Source organism: Ictidomys tridecemlineatus, chromosome 5 (assembly GCF_052094955.1).
Source record: "Ictidomys tridecemlineatus isolate mIctTri1 chromosome 5, mIctTri1.hap1, whole genome shotgun sequence".
NCBI classification, from domain to species: Eukaryota; Metazoa; Chordata; class Mammalia; order Rodentia; family Sciuridae; genus Ictidomys; species Ictidomys tridecemlineatus.
The window spans coordinates 81,154,406-81,168,088 of record NC_135481.1 but is presented as its reverse complement, the minus strand read 5'-3'; the positions used below and the strand labels follow the sequence as shown (position 1 = coordinate 81,168,088).

At 37.5% G+C, this 13,683-nt stretch overlaps 1 protein-coding gene across 14 annotated transcripts in view; it reads left to right on the top strand.

Moving 5' to 3' along the window:
- Positions 1-13,683, top strand: part of Npas3 (neuronal PAS domain protein 3) — an 836,745-nt gene that overhangs the window by 497,866 nt on the left and 325,196 nt on the right. The window lies entirely within an intron of this gene.

Here is a 13,683-nt window from a genome sequence, read left to right as displayed (position 1 = left end):
CATGATGTGCTTATTTCTCTTCTGCATCTGCTGTGTATGCTAAGGACACAACTGAAGTAATGTCTCAGAACTACAGAGGAGGACACGTTCCAGGACCCCACTTGTGGTCAAAACTTTGTTAGCCAAGATGACTTGAAGATATTAATTTCTTGTGCTTTCCATCTGGCAAAGTGCTGTGGGGTCTACACACACCCATGTTCTGTGCATATTTTCCTGTGCATACTTGCACTCATTGGGTGTGAGTCCTGCATGTTTTCTGGGTTTGCCTTGGCAAGAGCTATGGGATGGTGCTAGGTCTCCAACCAGCTGAGGCCTCTCTTGCAGCACCCCCAGCTAGCACCTGGCATACTCCTTGTCTGCAGAAACCTTGTGTGTTTACCAAGGTCTAACTGTGTCCTGAAGTCTCTGTGCATGATTTAATTTGAACTAAATTAAAAACAGGAAAAAATAAATAAAATTTGACAGGTCCCCAAAGACACATTAGTTGAGCCATCTCTACTGAGGCCTATATTAGAGATACTTCTAGGACACAGCTATTGTGGAAGTTTTTAATCCAAAAAGTTTGAATATTATAATAAGACCACCTTTGACTTGGTTAATTATTCTCTGACGATATTTTCATGAATTTCATTCTCCACCACCCTACCCTGTTGTTTTCATTCATTATATATTTATTTTAGACAAATAAAGTCCTGAATAATTTTCATATTTGCTTAAGAAAAACTTCTTTTGATTCAAGTAATATCTTGTTTTTTAAAGTTTTAGTAGCATAGAATTACATTGTGTGTGTATGTGTGTGTGTGTGTGTGTGTGTGTGTGTGCGCGCGCGCGTGTAATGTAGACTAGAGTTTATGGAAATATCCAGAAGAAAATCCTAAAAAGATTTCATGGAAAAATAATCAGTTTTTCTTTCATGTCATAGTCTAGGTTGTTTCTGATGTTTTGAATCACTTTAAATTTTCTCTCTATTGATAGTGGTTAGTAAATTGATATGTCTGAGATTTGGAATTTCTTTTAGGTCACACACACACAAAGAAATACAATGAATTTTTGTGAGCAAAGGTCTATGAAAAAAAGATCAGTTTCAGCAAAAATTTTCATTATAGCTAAATTCTTGAAAAGGGAAGTATAACATTAGAATGTCAATTGTCATATATAAGACAGAAATTTAACATTTTGAATGAGATTTGACTTTAAAAAACATCAGTCACAGTCATGTCATCTATCCTTCTAAAGGATTTTTTTTTTTTTTTTTTTTTTTTACCAGGGATTAAACCCAGGGGCACTTAACCACTGAGCCACATCCCCAGCCCACTTTATTTTTTTATTTGGAGAAAGGGTCTAGTTATGTTACTTAGAGCCTCACTCAGTTGCTGAGGCTGGCTTTGAACTTGCCATTTCCTGCCTCAGCCTCCAGAGCTGCTGGGATTACAGGCATGCACCACCATGTCTGGCTCCAGGGAAACTTTTTGCCTGAATGCTCTGTGATATATCAAAGAAATCTTCTCCAGTCATTTCAGTCAATTCAAGAATAATTAGTTAGGTGGCTAACAAGAGAAAAGAGGGGAGAAAGGCTAACCTGGCTGTTTAATTGGCTAATTATATGAGTTTCATATGTAACCATGAGATAAGGAAACTCTAAAGTGTTATACAAACATAAGGTGTTTTATTGATTAATTTAGCCTATGAGAAAGTTCTCAAATTTAGTTAATTGAATATAATAATCCTGAAAATCTCCAGTGGAAATAATCAACAGCATTAACTATAGGGGCACTTAAAATCAGTATCACCTCAGTCATTGAGTCAAGCGGAGATCAATCAGTTTCTCTCTCTGATTCATTTATAAAACAAGAATAATAATTCTATCTCGTCATGTTGCTAGGAAGTTCAAAGGAGCCTTTTGTAAAAGGTAACACACCAAAGTTATTTTCTATTTTGTAAACTTAATTCTCTCCTCTTTATGGTGGCATATGGTATCTTTATCACTGATCCATAAACCCACCCTGGTTGGGTCAGATTCCTTCCTTTTTCCAGAAATGCCCAAGAACCCTGTTTCCTTCATGTATCATTCTTCATTTTAATGGTCATCTCACACTCTGTCATACTTGCCAGACTATGTATTCTTAGGGATAGAGATGGTTTCTGCCCAGTGCCCAGCATAGTTCCTGCACATAGTAGTCATTCAATAATTACATGCTAAAGGAGTATGGAAAAACTAAATGTAAGGTGACTGCTGGATCCTCTTCTTGCAGGAATTTTATAGGAGCTTCAATGGCCCATTACAAGTATAATAACTCTGTTATGAGCATACTATTTACTATTTTGTATTTAATTATCAGTGAGATTAGTAGTGGAAAGGAAGTTTTTATTTGTTTTTGTTCTTACATGATGAGGATTGAACCCAGGTCCTAATGCATGCTAGGCAAGTAATCTACCACTGAGCCACATCCCCACCCTAAAATGTTGTTTCATAATTGCTTTTTTGACTGCAAGTATAAATGGTCCCTTTGTACTCTATTGTGCTGGAGTACAAGCTAGGCATCTCCAGATTTTAATCCTCACTTCCTCTGGGCAGGGTGCATTGTATATACTGCACAGCCCTGCAAAGCAACCCTATGTAATCACATTTCAATGTAGGCTTGCTTTAAATTATAATAAGAAAAAAAAAGTAGGTGGCAGATAAAAAATAATGTGTGCAGTAGCATTAAAACAAGTAATATAACTCTAGGTTTATATCTATGTGTTTTATTTTACACTTTATTTTCTAAATATGGTAACTAGGTAACTCCAGGTTATACAAGTAAATGTTTGACTTTTGCACCTTTAGTATGTATTTATTTCCTCAAAAGCTATGATTTTTCCCCACAAAAGGATATTCTTAGGATTTTAATTTCCCTGCAATATCCTACATTTTTGTAAGTCCTGATGATTTTACTTAATAATAATGCCTATTATCAGTAGACCTACTGCCTCCCACTCTTCTATGCTCCACTTTCTCTTACATACTTATTTTTCTCCTTTAGCATATCCTTTTTATTATTGTTGTTTTATTTTTGGCCTACCAGACTTTCTATTCACATAATTGAGTACATCTAAAAACCAACAGGCAGCACACAAACCCATCACCCACAGTCCAGATGCGCTGACAAGACTAGAGAGTGAGCCCTGGTAAGACCCTCAAGATCACTTCTGTTGGTGTTGTGATGAATGATGTGCAAGAGTAAGAAGATAATGATATTTGCCTAAAACATTTTTTAATAAATTCTCTATGAGTTTTATTAAATATATCATCCCGTATGTTTTAATGAAAAGTGAAAGTTGAGCTAGCCACTATATAAAGACTCTCTAAGGTTAATGTATTAATGACATTGTCAATAAAAACTACTAATAATTAAATATTTTCAAAGCTTGACTCATCATCATTTATTCACTAATATAAGCCTTTTGTTAAAATATTTGTGTTGTTGTTGTTCAACAGTAGAATCATGGAACACTCTCAAGTTATCTTCTGGTCTTTTTTTGTCATTTTTTGGAATTTTAATGCTGATCTAGCCAAAAGAGATAAATGTTTGTCTGATTTTGAATAACTTTTAGGGTCTGGGAGATTCAACTGAGAAGCCTATATAGCCTATTTTGGTGTTGTGGAAGATGATTTCTGTCAAAATCATTTCTATAACTCTCCTGCCTATTTCAATAAGACAGCTTTGCCCTGGTATTTAAAAAAAAAACAAAAACTTTTGATTTGTGACATTCTACAGGATTGTTATTGTTAGATAACATAGCTAACACCTATATAGACAGTATGGGTCAAATACCTTAAATATATTCATGAAAGGTTTTTGTAAAAGATGTTGTAAGTTCTGGGGGAAAATCACACCCTGATGGGTATTAGGGAAGATTGTGTGAAGGAGGTGACGTCTGGTCAGGATTTGTATTCCCTGTGTGACTTTTAGCCTTAAGCAGAACCATTGCCATGTTTGCACTAACTGTCAGAAGGAGGTTTCAGTTTGAAACCTAAGCTTGCGTTCAGTATCCAGTGATGAGGTTGGGGATACAGGATAAGGCTCTTTAAGCATTCCCTAGGGGACTCATAGCTTACTGCAGATTTACACTAGAGCCCCTGATTCAGATCCCTGATCTGCCATTTTCTCTGGGGGCAGCTAGATTGCCCTTTCTAACCCTTAGGCTCATCATCTGTAAGATGGGGACAGTAGGAGTTTCAAGTTCATGAGGCAGTTGGGACTTTATTGGAACGCAACCATTGTGCATTGTGCATACTTCCTAAGGAGTAGGACACTTGTAAGCAGGCTCTTCTGTCCTTATTCAGAGATAATGGTAACTTCTACTGGATTTATTTTTATCTCTGATCTTTCTATAACCCAGCATTAGGTAAAATGGAAACCATTGATATAGGAAGTTGGTTCCCATGGGAAATGTATCAGAAAAGGTTAGTGGACTGGAGAAACCTGAGCTCTTGTCCCTCTTTGCCTCCAGTTACCTTTCCCTATCTGGCTGAAGGCTGGTACTAGAGTCCCCACCGCACTCTGATGGTCACTAGTGCTGCCTGTAGGTCTCTGACTGTCCTCTCCTGGGCACAAGGAGAATTGAACTGTAATCCTTTCCCTCTCTGGTGGGGCATGTGTCTTGCTACTGCCAGTGAGCTCTAAACAAAAATGGCACATTTCATATAAACTAACCATTTTATGACAAGGAGCTCCGAAATTCTCTTTCCCTCTTGCATGACAGAGGTGATGGCCCTGTCGGGGCCCTAAAGGAAATTAGCAGGGAGCAGACTCACTAGGGCTAGTGACTCAGGTAGGATTTGAGCATAAATGAAACCTAAGCTTCCAGGCTTTTGAATCGCTTACAAAGCAGGGTGGTTTGTTCCGATAGCATAGCACATCTCTGCCAAATTGTCATAGGGACCTTCCAACTTAAGGCACCAGGGAAGATTTTAAAAGGAGAGAATGTTGAAAGTGAAAATGGTCACGTATATGCTCTGGGTTTGAATCCTAGCTCCACACACCAACAACAGCGTGAGCTCCTGCTGCTTGCTCTCCCTCTAAGTTTCCATTTCTTTTTATGTAAAATGGGAATAATACCATTGATTATCTTGTTGAGCCATTGTAAGGATAAAATAAGACCTGGCATGTAACACATTTTAGGAAGCACCTGGCAGACAGTCAGTATGTAATAACTGTGATTCTTATTGTTATCCTTTTACTATTCTGTGAGTTAAAAATTGCATCTTGTGCCCATTGAAGCAGCCTGAAGAAGTTTGTAAGAAATGTAGCTGTAGGTAATGGCTTAGAAAGAAAGTAGAGGAAGCAGTACTTGAGCCCCTTAAGACCAGCAGCTTCTAATGGGAATTGGAGGTGTCTCTGTTAGTGTGAAATCATTACATCTTAAGCAGCCCGTTTCCAAAAATATTCAGAACCACTAAAGAAATCTGTAGTAATCCTTTCTAAGAAACCATCATCCAACCAGTAGTATTTTCTTACAAAGACTTCTTTGGGAAAAGAGATTATGTATTTGTCTCACCTTGGATCTTGCCAATTTGTGTCACACTCTGTGTCTTTAAAGCTTTCGAACAAACATTAAGTTGATTATACAATAAAGGCAATAGCTCATTTGGAATATTTACAAGAAAACCCCCATAGAATGAGCATAATGAGAAAAATAATGAAGCAGTAATTATGATTCTCAAGGCTAATAATTTTAATAATAATTTATACTTAAACAGCTCTACACATAAGGAGATTTCAAAGGTTTATAAATATTAAGTGAGCTTTGTATGTTGTATAGTTCCTAAAATAATGCCTTGAACCTAACACTCCTGAAACTTGTGTAACACCATCAGGGTTATGAATCTCATTGTACAGAGGAATAAACTGAGGCAAAGAAAAAAATGCTTAGAGTCAGGAATCCTTAGCAATAGGTTTTTGTCTCAAGTACCTGGACCCAGAATCAACCCAATTAGTACATCAAAATGAAGTCATTTATATTTCCAGTTTTCAGTTTCTCTAGTAGTCAAATTGTATTGCACTGAATTGAGCTGCCACTGGTTTATGTGCTGAGATTTTATTTAGAGTAAAGATATATACTATGTATGAAAACAGTTGTAAGGGGGATGCTAGGTTTTTGTGGTACCTGGCCTGTCCTCAGTGAAATGCAAGGAAGTCTTATGTTGGATTCTTGGTATGATACATCTAAAATGTATACTCTACCCAGAAGGTTACCACTGGATATGCCCTCCTCCTCCTCAAGAGGGGAACCCAAGCCCATAAAAAGCCACAGTGCCTGCTCACAGTTTGTATAAGCCTTTTTTTTTTTCAGTTCCATTGTGCTCATTCACACATGATATCCCAAAACAGTTAAGTAAAATGAGGGATATTATATCTGTCACACATGAGGAAACTGCAGTTATGGATCCGCTTAATGCATTCATTGCTTTTTGGACTCTGGAGTCCCCTGGGCAGTGCCACAAATCTACATGTTGGCCCTCAGCTTCATATTCTGTGTGGGACTCTCTAGTGAAGCCAGCATGTATATCAAAGGTTCATTATTATTGTTGTTAATTTTTTTTATTTTTATAGCTCAAATGAATTGGCCTTAACTCATGGTAACAGTAAGGGCTGCACTGGCCAAGTACATTACAGTAATCTATTGTCGAAATAGCTCGCTCCTGGCTATTCAGAGAGTGCTGGGGTCCTGCCTGCTAAATTAATACCAAAGCATCAGTGACACAGCCGACCCACAGCAGAGAGCCTAAAGCCACTGCTTCTCTATGGAGTTTTCTGAGAGATTCACACTCCTGATATTGCCAAATTTCATGTAAGATGGATCCCTTGGATTCCAGGATCTTGAATAATGATGAGGATGAAGCTGGTCATCATTTATGCCCACAAACATTTACTGTTCGTGGCAGCAGCTGTGGCTCAAGTTGTGCAGAGCCTGCCGTCCTTCCTCACCGCCTGAGCATGAGGACTATTCTTTGATTTATGGTCATGGGCTCCATCTAGATAGAAGCTGGGAGCTATTTGTACCTTCCCATGTGATGCCAGGCACAAAGCCTTTGTTCCAAGGGCTGTATGGTCCTAAGATGGCAGGGCCTGGGCTTGTCTGGCAGCTTCTACCTGCTGGACCCCTACCTCCATGATCCTAGGGGCCTGGCACATAGAAAGCACTTAATTATCATTGGCTGTTGTTATTACCATCAGCACTTTCATCATTACTATTATTATTATCACTGTCTTTCCATTTGCTATAGAAAGAGTACGTATGAGTTCTTCCTTTCTGCATGTAATGTGGGCTGCCTTTGGTCATACATGATTAAGCTACTTAAAGGCTCTTTCCAGTTGAACCAGTAACCAAAGTATGTACATGCAGTGCCCATTTGCATGGCTGTTTATAAAACCATGGTGTAGGGACTATCTGTTTTTGTTTGTTTGAGGCAAAGATTTTCAGCTTTGTATACAGTAGGTGCTTGGTAAATATTGAGCCAATAAATAAGTAAAAGGAGTCCTTAATGCTATAAAACCAATGAAATAAACTGTTTTATGTGATCAATCTTAAGAAGTTATTAAATGCACATGATGCATTTCCTAGAGTTTGAAATGCAACTATAGTCTTTAAGCAGTTTGTAGGAGGTGAGGAGATCAGTCACATACCTACAGGGAACTTAAAAAACATGAGTTTATGTGACATGTTTACTCATTTATGATGTTTAGTGTTCTTGGTGTTAGCATTAGCTTTTGTTGAGCAATTACTATGTGCCAGACACTTTTTCTTAAATACTCTATATTATTATCTTGTTTAATCCCCCCCAAAACATCCATTTATTGTTTTCATCTCCGTTTTACAGATAAAAAAACTGAAGCTCAGGAAAGTTAGGTAATTTGTCTCAAAATCATATAGCTTGTAAGTGGTGGAGCTGTAGGATATCATAATGAACCTCTGAATATTAAGAAGAATGACATAATGCCCCCTTTCTCCTTATAAAACATGTTTCAGTATTCCATTTATTTACTTTCCCCTTGTTTTAATTTCATATAGTACATAATGATGTATATTAATTTTACCATTATTTCGTTTTATGAGCTCTTGGTTTAACTACCTCAAATCATCTGTGGAATTACGCAGGATCCAGTAGATACATAAAATAAAATGCTAAATTGTGTTGTATCTACAATAAGTAGATTGATGATTTTTAAAGAGAACTCTTGAGTAGGTGAGACAGAACTTCTACAAAAGAATGAATCAAATCAAAATACATACAGGGGAAGAGGGTGGGAGAGCATGGGCAAAGCCAGATACATGACGAGCATGCTTCAGGGGCTGTCAGACCCTGCCCAGGAAGAGAAGAAACTGACCATTCATGAGTATCAGACTGTGTGGAAGAATGGATAGAGCAGGGGGGAGAAGCAAGAGATGAACCATGCTTGAAGGGTTTGAGATATGATGCAGGCAGGATTAGGAACAAGACCCACTTGAACACTAAAACTAGCATCATTCCACTGTGGACTCCTGTCCTTCCTAGCAAGGACTTCAGATTCTAGATTTAAGAATTTTAAGAAACCACAAACCCCAGACAAATCAGATGATTATTAGCAATATTTTTCTTTTACCTCTTAAAAAAATAGTCACGTCATAGAAGTAGTCATCACCAATTTAGTTATTAGTAAATATTATCATCACAAAACTACTAGCAATTTTACACTCTTGGAGAGGAGGGAAGAAGGCTGGTGATGAGGGAAGTTTTGTTTCTCTAGTATATTTGTTCATTGAAGTGCTTATTTATTTCTTCTCTTTTACTAAATCAGTCTGTGAGTTGAAATAATCCTAGTGCTCATCAAGTTGTTGCTTTGTTAGACTGAACCCTCAAAACCAGAACCACTTTAAGTTAGTGTAATGGGGTGGGGGGCTGCATCATGGGGATGTGCCACGTGTGTGCACATTCTTAGTGGCCAAACTGCTTGAAATGCACGAAGGAAAAAAAGACTTATGGGTTGTGATACTCAGATTTTGAATTTGAATACAACACATATAGCAGGTCAAATATATCTTTCACTTTTTATAAGTATATATAGAAGATCCAGTTGTAACATGTGCAAATTGACAAAAGAGCTAACTTTCTCTGTTTAGGGAGAAAGTGGAAGGAAAACAATCTAGTTTTAATTAAAGTTGAGATCCTGCTGGTAATCATTTAAAGGTTAAACTACCACATGCTAGAGGAGAAAAATCCTGTGATTCACATATTTTTTAAAAATTTTTTAGTTGTAAATGGACACAATACCTTTATTTATTTGTTTATTTTTTTGTGGTGCTGAGGATCAGACACTCACATGTGCTAGGCAAGCACTCTGTCACAGAACCACAACCCCAGCCCCTGTGATTCATATTTTACTTGAGCCATTATAGAACTCAGTGTAGACAGGAAACTCTGTCCACTTGGCTTGCAAAGACTGAACAAAAAGAAAAACATGAAAGCATCCACATTTCCAATATGTGTTGCTCTCTTCTTGGGGGAGCTTTGTTCTTCAGGAAGCATAACTAGAATTCTCACTCTCCCAGCTGTTTGGGCATCATCTAGGCAGAGCCCCTGTGCCCTTTGTATGCAAGGGTGGTGACTTGGTTAATATAAGCAATGTGTAGCATGCGCAGCTTGGCTGTGAGGCTCAGAATCAATAAGGAGCCTTTAGATTTAAAACTAATGATTTTCTGTGTTCAGCAAAAGTCAAAATCTCTCAAAGTTGCCATTGTTGGCTCTGATTTTTCCCCAGAGAATAAGAGAAGGTGTGATAAATCATCACGCTTGCAACACAAATAAAATGCATGTCAGAAGAGACTTGAACTGGACCAGAGAGGGATAATGAGAGCCCCAAACATCTTAATTATTTCAGTCTTGAATTGAGCAAAACCCCTAAATACAATGGTGGTAACAGTGATTGTAACAGCAACAGACACCATCTGATGGGGTCATCCTGCCCCCCCAAGAGTACAAGTGTGACCCGTCCAGGACTACAAAGATGATCATTTCCTCCCAGCAGAATTTTAAGCCTTTGAATGGATGACGTCAAATGCTTTTGAATGTATCTATAAACTGCTGTTGAATGTACATAAAATTTCACCAGACTCTCTGATTTAAAGCCCTAGAGAAGGCCACCAGGCTCGTATGGAAATTAGCTAAGCATAATTTATTCATGAAAGGCAGAAAAGCTGAATTAATAAATACATGAGTATGTAAACTTATAACTGCATAAAGATCTGTAGAAAATATGAAAGCCAAGCTCCATGAGTTAACAAAACCTGTAAGGTGTGGCCACTCAGTCCTTCCTCGCAAACAGTTCTGTCTTCTGTTTTAAAAGCCAATGTGAAATCAATAAAAAGAAAAGAAGGGCATTTATTTTTTGGAAGGCCCCCCAAAAAATGTATATCTCCCTTGTAGATGCTGCTCTATGAGAATCAATCTAAGAGAATTATTTTTTAAAATATTAATGAAGGCACTAATTCCAGAGATTCAGAAAACTGCTTCTCAGCAGGTTTAACTCATACTTTGTCTGAACTCAATTCTGAGAGCATTTTCCCAAAATATTGTCACAAGTACAAGATCTTGCCTTATTACCAGAGGGGCCATCAATTTTTCCTTGTCTTTACCCTACTCTTGATATCATAGTCCATACCAACATTGCCAGACTCATCAAGCATTGATTCAGCAATACAGTTTTTCTACAGCAGGAATTGGAACAAGATATATACTGTCACATTTTTTAAAAATTGCTTAAAGGGAGTCTTGCCTTGTATTGGATGCATTCTAGTGAAGCTTGTCTTTTTTGTTGAATTTTAAGCCTCCTGGCCACAATGAAGACCTGATTGAAACCTGGAAGCCTGAATCCTTAGAAGGGTTATCTAGGAATTGATAATCAAACAACAAAACTCCTGTTTCCTACAGCTCTTGTAATTTGGTCAGAACATTCAAACTGTAGCATAGTGTTTCTGTTTTTTAACTAATATCCTTTTATTAATTAAAAACATTTTTCTGCAAGTCTATTTTGGAAAGTGCAAATCTTTTCAGACTTTGCCCCTAGTCAAAATGAGGACTGAAATAAAGATACAAACCCTTTCCAGTTAGTCTTAGAATTATAATGCTAGAGGATGGAAGAGAATGAACAAATGTTTTTCTATCCATATCCATGGTCAATAAAGAGGAAGTTTTATTTAAAAAAACAACACATAAACCTAACAGAGTGCTTTATAAATGTTAAATCCTTAAATTCTTGTGACAATTCTGTGAGGTAAGTACAATTCTGTTCATTTTATAGGTAAAGAAAACGAGGCACCAAAGGGTTTGTAACTTACTTGGGACCTCACAACTCATGGAAAAATTGGAGATCAACCTTAATATTGAGAGATACTTAAAAGCAAATACCAAGTTCCATGACCTTAGTCCTTAAAATGTCTTCCTGAGATCTAGTTAGTCTGGGATAAGGGGAAAATATGTTCCTCTTCTTAGCACTGATCCCTCCAATTACCTGGGCTAAGAATTTTTAACAAAGGATGTTGATAACCTTTGATGCAGAATTCATTCCTGTTCTTGAACACCTTCATCAGCTTGACAGTTGTCTGATAGGCAGGCTTCATACTACCATGTGTCTGATCATTTATTGCTGCATTTAATAATATTATCTCAAAACTCTTATGATTCGAAACACCACCGTCAATTACTTTGCTTATGAGTCTGCAATTCAGGCAGCATTTGGCAGGAATAGCTTTTCTCTATTCTGCTTGGCATCATGGGGCAGTTCAAAGGCTTGGGTTTGGAATCATCTGCAGCCACATTCCCACACAGTTCTGGTGATAGATGCCACTAGCCACTGAGACCTCAGTGAGGCCTTGGACTGAAATACCTATCTTTGGTCTTCCCATGTAACTGCTTCCTCCCAATATGGTGGCTAAGTTCCAGGAGTCAGAGTCCCAAGAGGGAGACATCAGGTGGAATGTCAGCAATCATGTAATGTCACTTTCAACATCTTCTTTGGTTGTGGTTGTCACAGAGTTCTGCCAGGTCCAAGGGAGGGGAACACAGATCCTATGCTTAATGAATGAATATCAGCATGTGGGATGGGTATATTGGTTCAGTCATCTTTGAAAAAACAATCTTCCATAGTTTATGTTTTATTAAGAACTTAGAACTCTCAATAGGAAGAAATGTTTTGCTTGAGCAAATCCCCTTGCTACAAGAAAAGGGACTTTATTGAACCATAGGTTTAATTGAAATAGCTATCTAAAGAATCATATTTTACCAAGAAACCAAGCCTCATGTCAAATAGAGATCACCAAGCAAGGGTGGGGAGGAAACTTTCCGAAGTTAATTCTAGCCTTGTGCCTACTTCATAGTAAAAATCTTTAGAGGTAGAAATTCCCAAAACATATGTAAGGTGGTTCATTTAGGCTGATCACATCTTTTACAGTTACCAAAGGATCTTATACCAGATGTTAACATTCTAGTTTCTATCAAAGAGCTATGTTTTTTTCATTATTTAATATGAGAACAATAGAAGTGAACTTTTGTGAAGTTCTTTCCCTGTGGACACCAGATGAAGTTAAACTAGACACACTTTAAGAAACATCATGATCCTTTTAGAGATAATATATTTACTGAGCATCCAGCCAGAGAACAAGATGAACCCTGATTTTGAGAAACTTGCAAGCTAAGGCAGGGTTATTGAAGCATATTTTTTTTTTTTAAAAAAAAAAGAAGGATGTTGCTCTTTTTATGAAGAAGATAGAGGGTTCTGACAATCTACCAAATGGCTTTGAGCAATTTTTCCAGTTGTGTGATAAATTTGCATTTTGCCAATTATATACTGTCTTCCTGTCTTTTTCACAACAAAAGCACTGTGCATATTAGATAGCTGTTCTGGGTTAATAACAGAACTCTTGCTTGCACAGGGCTCTATGAGTTCCAAAATGCTTTCATGTCCATTATCACACTTGATGCTTACAGCAGATCTCTAAGCTGGATAGAATCACTGTTATCTCAACTTTCATAAAGAGTCTTGAGAGGCAAATCCCACTCTAGCAAGAGAAATTGGGGCAGTTCATCCTATAGCCATACTTCTTGTCCACTTCTCTTTTTGCCAGCCATGTGAACTTTCAAACTAGTTGACCAATGCATAGGTTGAAAGCAGGGTCTGCCTTATTTCAGGTGACAGAAAACAGAATGTTCATAACTGTGCTTTTGACAGGAGTAAGGGGTGGGCCAGTGTGGTACAGTGGCAAAAGCACTGGAATGGGAGTGGGGAGACATGAAGATTCTTGTCCTGGCTCTGCTACGCATTGTCCCGCCTTGATGTGAAACATGAAAAAGTAGACTACTTCAGTTTCTGAGATTACTTTCATGTTAAATGTCTATAATACCATATTACATAAGTGGAAAATAGAGCAGTTGATATCAACCATCTTTAAAAAAAAAAAAAGTAAGTAGGTAGGAATGAAGTTGTAAAGTGATTTTTTTTTCTTCTAATAGAATTAAAAGGGGAAATTACCAGTAGGAAGTTTGTGTGAACTGTGGAAACATGAGGAAAGAAATATAAAGATAAGATTTTATTAGCTCAACAGTTATTTATTGAGCATGTAGTATATTCCAGTCAATATCATTACAGAAGGGCACAGAAGATTCTC